This window comes from Schistocerca serialis, chromosome 8, assembly GCF_023864345.2.
Source record: "Schistocerca serialis cubense isolate TAMUIC-IGC-003099 chromosome 8, iqSchSeri2.2, whole genome shotgun sequence".
Taxonomy (NCBI): Eukaryota; Metazoa; Arthropoda; class Insecta; order Orthoptera; family Acrididae; genus Schistocerca; species Schistocerca serialis.
Genome location: NC_064645.1, coordinates 613,647,661 through 613,660,731, shown reverse-complemented (window position 1 = coordinate 613,660,731; position 13,071 = coordinate 613,647,661). Strand labels below are relative to the sequence as shown.

At 41.5% G+C, this 13,071-nt stretch overlaps 1 long non-coding RNA gene across 1 annotated transcript in view; it reads right to left on the bottom strand.

The window, feature by feature from the left end:
* LOC126416081 (uncharacterized) overlaps positions 1–13,071 on the bottom strand; it is a 265,597-nt gene that overhangs the window by 155,749 nt on the left and 96,777 nt on the right. The gene's annotated exons all lie outside the window — the stretch shown is intronic.

The following is a 13,071-nucleotide window of genomic DNA, read 5'->3' as shown; positions in this document are numbered from 1 at the left end:
GGAAAGCGTTTCTGAAGAACATAAATTTGTTAACATCGAGTACAGATTTAAGTGTCAGGAAATCGTTTCTGAAAGTATTTGTATGGAGCGTAGCCATGTATGGAAGTGAAAGGTGGATGATAAGTAGTTTAGACAAGAAGAGAATAGAAGCTTTCTAAATGTGGTGCTACAGAAGAATGCTGAAGATCAGATGGGTAGACACATGACTAACGAGGAGGTGTTGAATAGACTTGGAGAGAAGAGAAATTTGTGGCACAACTTGACTAGAAGAAGGGATCGGTTGGTAGGGCATATTCTGAGGCATCAAGGGATCACCAATTTAGTATTGGAGGGCGGCGTGGAGGGTAAAAATCATAGTGGGAGACCAAGAGATGAATACGCTAAACAGATTCAGAAGGATGTAGGTTGCAGTAGGTACTGGGAGATGAAGAAGCTTGCACTGGATAGAGTAGCATGGAGAGCTGTATCAAACCAGTCTCTCGACTGAAGACCACACACACACTGAAATGACTCGCCATACTCCATTTATTCTCGTAATGTGTTCCTACAAGTCAATAAAGCTATGAAAAGTGTCACGCCACTTCAGATTTCTGTTTTACTTTCACTTAAAATTTCCAGGCTTGTTTAAATTTAGCCACTGCGAGGCAAATACTGTCGAAAAACTTGTTAAGTCTTTAGGGACCCTTTGGCGAGAGTAATAACACACAGATTTGTTTAAGACATGTTATAAATGTTTGCATTCATTTTTAGGTTGTAATTGCCCTCAAGAAATCTGATGATATACATAAACTTGTTAGCCTACTAGCAATTATATAACTAATTACACTTTATAAAATCAAGAAAACGGAGAAGATGTGTGTAAAGTAGGCCCGGCTGACGGTATCTTGGAAATGTACAAACGTTTGGAACGCAAATATATAAATATTTTTTAAATTAAGTAGAGGGATTAACAATAAACAATCTTAACAGTCGCGACACTTCCTCTCGCTTTTTTTACTCAGTATGATAGCAGCGCCCCAGGCGACCAGCCACTTACCCTGTGGGTTCGGCGTGATCTTGTGAACGAGAATCGCAATTGTTTATATTGGCTTGTAGAATCGTTTTCACAAACAATAGTGCCCTCAGCGCAATAAGTTGCAGCAGCAACAGGAAGGTACCACATTTGTCGTTTTTTTTTCTTTTCTTTGTTTTTGCTTTCGTAAGGAGCGAGAGAGGTATGTAATATCATATTAATGAGCTGTATCATCAGGATTAACCTGCAACCTACATGCCTTTATTAATGATTAATGTTTATCTTTAGGAATGGAAAATGGCTAATGAATAGCAGAAGAGAAGGCATCGCGAAGAAAGACTGTGTTTACTTATACAGGGTGATTCAAAAAGAATACCACAACTTTAGGAATTTAAAACTCTGCAACGACAAAAGGCAGAGCTAAGCACTATCTGTCGGCGAATTAAGGGAGATATAAAGTTTCATTTAGTTGTACATTTGTTCGCTTGAGGCGCTGTTGACTAGGCGTCAGCGTCAGTTGATGCTAAGATGGCGACCGCTCAACAGAATGCTTTTTCTGTTATTGAGTACGGCAGAAGTGAATCGACGACAGTTCTTCAGCGTGCATTTCGAACGAAGTATGGTGTTAAACCTCCTCATAGGTGGTGTATTAAACGTTGGTATAAACAGTTTACAGAGAATGGGTGTTTTTGCAAAGGGAAAAGTTCTGGACGGCCGAGAACGAGTGATGAAAGCCTCCAAGAAGCCCTGATCTTACCCCCTGCGATTTTTTCTTATGGGGGTATGTTAAGGATATGGTGTTTCGGCCACCTCTCCCAGCCACCATTGATGATTTGAAACGAGAAATAACAGCAGCTATCCAAACTGTTACGCCTGATATGCTACAGAGAGTGTGGAACGAGTTGGAGTATCGGGTTGATATTGCTCGAGTGTCTGGAGGGGGCCATATTGAACATCTCTGAACTTGTTTTTGAGTGAAAAAAAACCTTTTTAAGTACTCTTTGTAATGATGTATAACAGAAGGTTATATTATGTTTCTTTCATTAAATACACATTTTTAAAGTTGTGGTATTCTTTTTGAATCACCCTGTATAACAATGTGAAGTTGTGTTCTCTACACTTCGAAACAAACCATTTTGTGAATGCAGAAAATAAACTCGTATGGAATGTAGTACCCATGTCATTTGACATACCAAATAAGCTACCGCAACAGACAGCAACGGAAAATGTATGAGAAGGAGGTACATGTAGGTACTTCTTATGTGTCAATCTGGGTGTTTATATTGTTTCGGTATGGATGTAGTAAGCTGCAATTTTCTCCAACGTCACATGCATTTTTTTCACGAGTACCTTGTAGCTTGTTAGAGGATTCATGAGTTCTGACGTGTTTGCGCGTGTTTCAGACCACGCTTGTCTTCTGATATCACACAAACTCTTGGATGCAAGAAAATAAAATAAATATTTCGTAAATAAAGTTGAAATGAGATGAAAAACAAACATTCTTACGACGCACGTAATTGCTTTTTCACCGTTTGGAGCGCTAGTGTTACTCCAGCTGTCAAAACGGTAACAACTTCCGCAGCAGATAATGCCGCACACAGGGGATAAACCAGTGATCTCTATACTAGTCTTGGCCACTGTTTCTATGTTTCAATACAGTGTATCGATACGTGGAACTGTTTCAGTGTTTCGGAACGGCTCTGGTTCACTGTTTCGAAACAGTGGTTCAAATGGTTCAAATGGCTCTGAGCACTATGGGACTTAACTGCTGTGGTCATCAGTCCCCTAGAACTTAGAACTACTTAAACCTAACTAACCTAAGGACATCACACACATCCATGCCCGAGGCAGGATTCGAACCTGCGACCGTAGCGGTCGCGCGGTTCCAGACTGTTGCGCCTAGAACCGCTCGGCGAAACAGTGGTGTTTCATTCCGCCCCTGTCTCGGATAATCACTGTGTCTTCCTACCAAACTGCCGTGATCATATGCGTGGGTCTTGCTGCAATCTCAACAGAGTACTGCAGATGCTCCAGCACACCCTATTGCTGTTGCAACAACGTAGCAACAACACCCGACGTTTAGCCCTATGTGATGTCAGTACTGTGGCCCCATCCCAAAAGCCCCCCTCTGATGATCAAGACATGGAACCACGTGCATCAATGCATATGACTCAACATAGCAACCCCCTGAGAGAAACTAACGAATTTGTGAAGTGCTTCGAATATTTCTAACAATGTGATTTAGTGCCTCATTCTCAGCACAGTCGTGAACATTGTGCAATGTGCAAGCACAACTTGACGCCCCATGAACCTTGTTTTTGTTCTTAAATTTCTTTCTCTAGTGTTGTTTTTATAATGTATGTCATACCTTGTATGTGTTTGTGTTTTACACTGTAATTCTTATGTAAGTGATAGAGTAGGGCGCACAAATTACAAATTACTGTATTGTTCTCCACACCATGTTGTTTTTTTGTATTTTGTATTTATTGTTGTGTGTATGCAAACAGTGTGCCTAAAGTTCGCATAAACTGAAGCAGATACCACCACTGTCATTGTGAATGGACCATCAGTTCAGGGAACATTTTGTAAAGGTTATTGAGACAGAATGACTCGGAGGTAGTAATTAGATTCCGAAAGCTCACAAAAAGAGATTGTTAACTTAAATAGTATCATGTGTGTGAGTGAGTTCAGGTTAGTTTAATGATTCAAATTGTTGTAACATCTTGGGCATTTAATTGCGGAGCACTCCAACTCCGATTGTAAAGAATAAACTGCTCCATATTTGGCTCACATGCCCGGGCCATATTTAGAGCGTGAATGTCTGTGTGAATCGGTGTTTGGAAGGGGCTCCCTGGGTATGGATGTGTGATGTGAGTGTTAGAGTTCCATATTAAGAAGGTGAAGTTGGCTACATCATAAATAATCCTCCCTCTATGAGCTTCATTTTTCAGTTGCAGTGATTTTCTTTATAGAGTGCGGCATGTGGAGTCAGTTTGCGAGATTGTTCTTGGGCGACTGACACACTACCTTGCGCCTAAGTGAGCCAACCGCTCACCAATTACAATCTAAAATGGCGTAGGGGCTATGAGAGGTGGCATGAGCCCCCTCTCATATTTCTATCTTACGATTTTCCTCTCTAATTGCATGCGGTGAAAAGTCGCTATTCCTTCACACGCGGACTTCCCACGCAGCGTCTCCCGTCATCCGGGTGGTCAGGTGACAGGCGGGATATGCTGATCTTGAAAGGGTTAAGCCGACGGGTGTGAGGGAGTCGAGTGAATGCTTTCCAGACGTCGACATTTTCAAAAGACACGCCCGCAGGGGCCTGAAGTAGCGGCTGGGCTAGAGGTTCTGTTACTTCGCAGAAACTTAGCGAAAACACTTTCTGGTGGGCTACCAGCGAGGCGTGGGAATGACTTGTGTACCCAGACAGTTGTGGCGGGAAAATTCCCGCGCTTTCTGCAAAATCGTAACTGTGATTGGCTTGCTCAGGGCATAGCTCCGTGACGTAGCAAAATCGGTGCAGAAATTGGCGCCAAGAATCTCCATTGGTGGAATGGTAGTGCTCCGGCTATAGACTGGAATTTTCCGCCGGTTTTTGGAGTTGCTGATTGGAACGTTTAACCACGGCCACTGTCGTGGGGGAGGGAATGTTCTGTGTTCGGCCTGTACGGGTGCTCTACAGGAGTCGGCTCTCGCCTTTCGATCGGAGTAGGTTACAAGACTGAGCTCTCGCTGCTCTGGACAGCCTGCCTTCCGTTGGCTGTCTAATATACTTTTATTTAATCATAACTGTTTGACGAAGTTGCTGAAGTTTCGACTTCAACGTAACTTTCCGAGTACAGTTGGCAATTGAGCATTCTGTGTACAAGAGGCCTATGTTGTCTGTCTTGAGCAGTTTTGGCTAATGTTGAATGTATCGGAGTTACTGGGTGACTTCGCTTGTTAAAATCAATCACTGTACCGTCAGTGATTGTGTGGCGAGCCTTCTTCGTCTCCCTCAAAGGCGCATTTGTATTGCTAGGAAGTCTTTAGTCTGGAACAACCAGACCAGGATAATTAGTTTCGGGCTATACTCGTGACATTATCATCACCACGACGGGACGTCGAAGCAACCAGCCACCGCCTCCGGTACGCTAGATCGTGTTCTTGCAGTTAAGAAGACAGTTTGGTAATGTATGTCCGCAGCACCGGCAGATGGTGATTTTCCTAGGTGACAATCAGAGCTCAGCAGAGCGCGCCCGTTTGTCTTTTCTAACTTTGATCTGTCTTGGGTGTTCATTGTCTGAGTTCTCATTAATGTAGCAGCAATTAATGCTGGGTTGGCTGTGTGTCTCTCTTAATACTGGAGTTGCAAGGAATTGGCTCCACATACCACTTCGTCATAAATGTCACAACCTAGTTTAGGGACAACTTCACCTTCACAGCATTTATTTGAGTATCCAATTTGAGCCAATGTGATGTATTATAAATGTTTCATGTGTTTTTGTTGATTATTTTGAGTTATAATAAATCATATTGTTATTTTGGACAGAACTTTCATTCTGTTAATCGGTAGAGCAACCCTATCATTTCTCACTACGTTAATGAAACTTTCCTTTATTTAACTTGTTTATCAAATGAAATTATTGCAAGTGCCAAACTCTTTTCTACCCCACTTGCAGGGTCGATTACAGTCAGTTTGCGTTTCTTTTTAATCCATGTGCAACAACAAAAGCCGGAATTAGAATAGGGGGGCTTAGAGCATCATTTACATATGTAGATTCTAGAAGAATTTAGTATTAAATACACTGCTAGCCCCGGCACCTCGCATAGCCTACAACATTTTGAATAAAAAAAGGCGTACAGTGACAGTTATTAGACACATACATAAATTTGGTGTAGGTATAATTGCAAGCAATCTGTCTGACGTATCACTGATAGTGTAATGGTGAACGGGAAGGGCTGGGAAGCATGGTGAATTTTTAGTAACGGTTTGAAACACCTTGAAAGACAAATTTTTATTCTGTTATACTTTGATATTTATTCGAATTATTTGGCATTATTTGTGAGTCTATAGTCACTGTGCCTATTATCCACAATGATTCCCTTTGTGTGCATGGAAATTAGCAGGATGGGTATATTACCCATACTAACGGAATGTGGGAATCCCAGTGGCATATCCGTTGTTCCTGCAGTTTGCTCCCACCTCCAGTTCCGTTCGTGGTGGTTCTTCTGTCTTCAGCCACGGCTGTCCTCAGCCAATTGCAAAGTATGAAAGTCACACGAAACGAAAGCAGCGCATTTGCTGCATGAAATACGAAACTGCCAAGACGCCTAAGTTATAGTTTCATACTTTCTGCGATATGATTAGCGCTCTCGCACCTCATTTGTGTTTATGTGGACATAATTGTACAGTAGACATTCAAGATGATAAAATGTGTAGGTTTATTAAATTACAAAACACAAACTGTTTCACTGTTTCGAAACAGCGTATCGAAACATTACATTGTACTGTTTCATTTGTTTCGAAACAGTTACGTGTTTCAGTTTGCCCATCTCTATACTATCAGAGACCACTTATAGTAATACGTCCTATGTTCACTGCCATGCCACTAGGAGCGCTGCAAGTTCATCAATCCATCATCTCGCTTTCATATTGGCTGATTTTTAGTCTTCCACGTTCGTTTTCCTTTCATAGTAAACAGAAGATGGTTTCGTCACAATGCGCTTCTGATTACGACTTCTCGTGTGTATTGCACTCTGAACTGCATTCTAAATGTGTTACTCGTATTATTATGGCGTTCTTCTCGCATCCTTCATATTGAGTGGGGTATATGATTCCAAACGTGTTTTTGTTCATTTAAAACCGAAACTGCTTCCGTTGCATGGCGTTTTGCGGACTTCTGTGAATCTGTTATTGCTTATCAATCTGAATACGAACCGCTCGTTTCAAACGCATTGTAAGTATTTGTTCGTATTCTACGTTATTTTCGTTTGTTCCGTTTTCCGTGCTTTCTCAGATTTAATGGAGAACTCCACGTTAGCATTTTATGACGCTATTTGTATTCAACTTGACTTTGTCTTGCCACGGAACGAATATGTAATTCTGTTTTCAATGGTGTTGCTAATTGCCACTGAGTACCATACATTTCACAGTGTCTTGCAGAGTATGGATGTAGTTGAGTAGGCTCATTTCGTAGTCTTGGTGATTACAGTATTTTTTTCTTGCGAATTCTAAAAATGCAACATTAGTTACGCAGAAGTTTTCACGCGTTGTTAACAGGTAGGCCTACTTCAAACAGTACATTTTAACAGAAGTTAATGAAAATTTCAGTGCCCTCCATTAAATGCAAGAGTACGGAAAATGGATGCTAACAAACATAACGTAGAATACGGGCAATATACTCACAGTGCATTTAAATCGAGCAGTTCACATAACATTTCATAAGTAGTAATAAACATTAGTCCACAGAAAACCATATGATGAAACCAGTTTCTACTTCGTATGAAGCAAAAGTAAATATGGAATCATTCACCTCACCCAACAAAACGGGTGACAACAAAAATTAAACTGAATATGGGCAACATATTTACCTTGTAATTCAAAGACTGCAATACGCACAAAAGGTCGTAATCGGAACATAAATTCCATTAGTAACAGCCAGACGGTCGAAATTGCAATATTGTGTTTTAAAAATGAAAACTCTTTACCAAAAAAAATAATTGAAAGTCTATTATTCAAAGTTCACCGCCACGCCGTCTGGAGCGCTGCTGTCGTTCTCTATTTCCGTGTCGTAACACGGATCCTACACTTTCGATGTAACGGCCTTGTGTGTCAAGACTACATAACAGATATTCGCGACACTCACTGCTGTGAAAACGACACTAGCGTCCCAAGAGGCGAAAAGCAAACGTAAAATTAAATTGTTTTTCATTATTTTTCTGGTTACTTAGCGAAATAGTTATTACACTTTCGCATTTCAACATTAGCAAACTATCAAGAGACATGAACGATCATGAAATACATGTAAAAACAGCCGAATCTTCCCTGTGACAATACCTACAACTCCATAATGAAGAAATACTTTGGATTATGTGTATAACTGCAGCTTACGCCTCTCATAGTAAGAGAAAATAAACATATATTTCATGCATGAAGAATATATTTCTTATGTTGTCTGTTCTTATTATGACAGGAACTTTCCTTGACACGTAGTAACTTTGTAGGGAACCTACAGTTTCGCAGTCTTTCACTTCACTCGACTTCTTAATACAAAATATTTTTGTAGATGTAATATCTTTTGATTCAAAAGAGAATGTATCGCAGAATCAGGCTCAATTGTGAACTTGGTTCCTCCTCTGTTGGCAAACAGTTTTGTTGCTTTCTTCTTTTATTATCACGCCTATGTGGTTTTTCCTTCTACAGTCTTGGTACCGTAACTTATAAGTTAAATAATGTAGGTACTCTGGAATGTAAGTATTGCATTCCATACACGTTTGCTATACTCCACATTCACTGATTTGACATGCAGTATAGTAAAGAAAACTTCACGTCTTTGAGCAGCTACACGATGCCTTTCTGAAAAAGATATTTTCTTCTGCTGTTTACTACAATTATTTGTTCTAAAGAATACGACATAGTTCAGTTAATGTCTGTAGGTTAGAAGATAGTCGTAAATAAACTGTTCTGTAATGTGGTGGTGCGCACCTCCTATGATCGTTTGGGGGGAAAAAAAAGTGGTGTCTCTTGTTATTGCTGGAATTTATTACTCTACAGTCGCTCCCCTTCGTAAAAACCAATCTGTAAACCAATAACTAGGACTCGCTTTCGCAAGATCTCGCCGAACTCAGTGTAACATCCTGGCCGCTTGGCGCGCTGCAGTCGCAGTGGGTAACAAAACAAGAGACTGGAGTGCCGCGACTGTTACTTTAGATTGTGACGTTATGGCACATATGACGTGAAGTGCCGAATAGCTTCCTTGCCGCTGTGTTTTCAACTGTCAGACGGAAACTAGTTTCGTAGCAATTAGTGTCCTCGGTGATCCGGTATCGCGGCTGTTTGTCAGAATCTGGTGTCAGTATTGAAATATAGATGTTGAAACTCTCAATATCGCTATTTTCGAAACATGCTAGGGACGTTCGGTGTTAAATAGGAGGCCCGCTGTATGTCAATGCTACGACCCCGTGTAACTTTAAACCGTCTCTTGCTGTAAAGTCTTTGCTGGAGTTTCTTCCAGCGCTCTGACGGCCTGAGAAAGGCCAGGCAGACAGCAGTCGGTGCTGGGTTTCCCGGCGTGCTGCGGAGCTGGCTGGCTCTTTTGAACCTGGGGATTCCCGGGCCCAGCCACTGGCCGCAGCCGTTGCACAAGCGGCCGGAACCGCGCGGAATTTCCCTTTGGAAAGCCTCGCCTAACCACTCCGGCCGAAACGACTCCAGCCACAGCTACGACGGCTTTTTTGTCTTGTGCGTAGTGCAACCTACCTTCCCCGGCTCCAACTAGAAAGTAGGCGAGTGGACGTTGCGGTGCAATTCCCGACGAGGCATAAATACCTGCCGGACTGGGACTCGAACCATGATTCTATCAGAAGACGGGTACTGACAGACAAGTTTTGCAAGATAGGGGTATCAGAAGAAACAGACCCTATACTGCACAAAGAATGCCTAAGGTGTGGAGCACTTGAGTGTGAACGAACGCCGTTTCCGTAATGTACTATGGGACACACACTAAGAAGGCTCTTGGCGAGGTTAAATCCATCGAAATGTAAACACGTCCAATTTCCAGTTGCTGGCAACACCTTTCAAACGCAGGCGGGCATTGCGTCCCAGTGAGAGTTAACTCCAGATGTCACCTCTACTTTTTCGTAGATATAGCTGCACTAAACAGCGTTATTTGCTAAACTGGCTGGCAGTGACCAGGACGTAACGCCCAAACGAAACAATACGCTGCTTTGAGCGCCAAGGTGAGGCCAGCGCACAGCTTGAAGAAACGTGTGCAGTGCGGTTCACAATTAGTAGCGAAAACTGGAATCGCCCCTAGCGGTAACAAAAACAAAAAGTCGTGTGACTAGAGCCTCCCGTCGGGTAGACAGTTCGCCGGGTGCAGGTCTTTCGAGTTGACGCCACTTCGGCGACTTGGCGTCGATGGGGATGAAATAATGATGATTAAGACAACACAATACCCAGTCCCTGCGCGGAGAAAATCTCCGACCCAGCCGGGAATCGAACCCAGGCCCGTAGGATACACATTGTCTCGCTGACCACTCAGCTACCGGGGGGCGAACGCCCCTAGCGGTGACTGGAAACTATATACAATTCTATTTTGATCGGTTCTGCTATTCCGATCAGCCACCATATCGAGAATCTTCTTATATTAAACATGTAATGCAAGAGTATGCTTTTACAACACTAGAACCCAGTATTGTTTGGGTGCTAAGGTTGGCACTGACAGGCCACAAAATATCTGCAATATGAACTGCTCCAACTTCTAGCGAATAAGGAGACCTCTGGAGCCTACACTCTTAACCCTTACCCCATGGGGTGACATTTTGTAATGTACCATATACTACAAGATTTAAAATGAGATTAAGGAGATAAATCATTTGAAAATTTTCCTGTAAGTTATAAACATTTATTCCAGTGATGTTTAAATACTCCTCAGCGATTTTATTGCAACTTCCTGGCAGATTAAAACTGTGTGCCCGACCGAGACTCGAACTCGGGACCTTTGCCTGGCAGAAGTAAAGCTGTGAGGACCGGGCGTGAGTCGTGCTTCGGCAGCTCAGATGGTAGAGCACTTGCCCGCGAAAGGCAAAGGTCCCGAGTTTGAGTCTCAGTCAGGCACACAGTTTTACTCTGCCAGGAAGTTTCATATCAGCGCACACTCCGCTGCAGAGTTAAATTTTTATTCTGATTTCATTGCACTTTGTCAAAAAAAAAAAAAAAACTTCCGTGCATTTTTTAAATATTACACGAACTGTTAGAAAACTGAATTTTACTTTCCAAACACTTACAGTATCTCTGTAGCAAATAAATTTTACCATGAAACTAAATTCCAGAGATGAAACTTGCACATAAAGACTGCAATCTGTAAGACAAAAAGAAGTCTGCAAAACTGACATTCACTACTGGGATCTACATTTCCCTTTCTCACCACTCAGGATACATTTGCTATTAACTAAAACTAAGCACCTTATTGGAGAAACAATAAGGTGCCCAACAACATTGTCTTGAAGTTCTTCCTTTGATGATACTCCAGTTTGCCAGCAGAATTGTGATCACTCACCATACAAATTGTTGTCTTTTTCGTCTATTTCTTGATCTCTATCACTTACATGTTCCTCTGTTCACCGACTACTAACTTCAAACCCAAGATTGTTAAAATTTCGACATTCCTGCAGACACGTTTTGTGCTACACTAAGAAAACATGTACGTAGTTCATGAGGCACGGTCAAGCAGACCCCAACATGTGTCAACAACACATCATGAAACTAATAAAGAAGGCGGTAATGCAACTAACAATAAAACATTATAGAATTGGTGATTTAAGGAGGATAAGTTAAGTACACAAGTCCTCCACCCGAATTTACCTTCAAGGTCTCCCACAGTGAGAGACCATGCCTTGCGAGTTAACGGTTATCAGAAAGCGTGCACATTGTACACATGCAGATATACTACTTGGCCTCGGGCAATTTTGTCTACAATCTGTTTTTCCTGTTGTCAACACACGTAAGTGGCATAAGAAATATATGACAATGTGCATAAGATTCTTCCTGCAGATGACCTGTTTAATTTTTCTAATTCAGGTGAATAATGCTACACACGTGGATGAAAGTAGGACAGCAGTATTATAATACAGATCTTTCAACACGAAAACCGTACGGCACTCAAATGAGTGACCCAATTACAAGTGAGAAAGGCAAAGAACAGAATAGGTCAACAAATTTTCACACCTGAGTAGCTACATTATATACCTGCCTGACACCAACACAAGCAGAAAGCCCAAAAATTCCAGAATGTGTGGTGCACAGCTGAAAGATTTTCAACACAGCCAGCAAATGACATTGATGTTTTACAGGTGTTACTTTGGACTACACTGGATAGGAAGTTAAATGGAAGATTTGCAATGTACTTTTCAAATAATACATCATTCATGCCACATACGCCAGGATCATGAAACAGGAATGAAAAGAACTGCAACTCCACAGGCACTGCTGAACTGCATGGTAGAAAGGGAAAAAAGGAACCTAGATGTTTGGACCAAAACATTTGCGGCTGCAAGAAAAAAAAAAAAAATCAAAATCTTTCATGCTGATTCTGATGTGTCCCTAGACCAGCCGGAAAAAATATTGCCCACAAAACGCAACAGTCAAATTTCTGTTTCAGTCAGTTTCAATCTATGACCAATTACTTTGATGTTATGTATGGCTAATGACTTCTCAAATAAAGAAAAAAATAAGAGATACAGAAACATCTGTATACACAGCACCTGCGCTGGAATTTATTCGCCATTTTCCTTATATGACTGAGTGAACAATTAGATGTAAATCAGAGGACTAGCGAGCAAGAGTGTTTCCTTAGGGTGCAGTCTCATAAAATCAAGAACAATCTGCGATTACTTAACGTAAGAAGAGCCACCATTCATTGTGTTCTGTTTCACTACTGTAAAGGTTTATGTTTGCTATTGGAACTGTTTCCTGTTATTACAAATGCAATGCACAACAATAAAATATGCCAAAGTGTCAGCTTCTTCACACATATTTCCCATAGAACTACTTCTTGAATCTTGTGACTTACCTCCACATGTGTAGCAGTCTCTGCGGACGAATTTGTCATGTTTGACGTACAACTTTACAGTGGGAGTATATAACAAATTTTTGAGAAAGCGAACATTCTTTCAAATTTCTTACCATACTTGTTGATTCCATTTTGTAACCATTTATCCTTAATCCCCCTGCTCCTTTTAGGTGTACAGACGTGTTTAGGAATGTCTGCATGCATGTTACAGCACAGCAATTTTATTTACAGTTCCTCATACTGATTGTTTTGCCAAATTTCTGACTTCCAGGTTGAGACCCC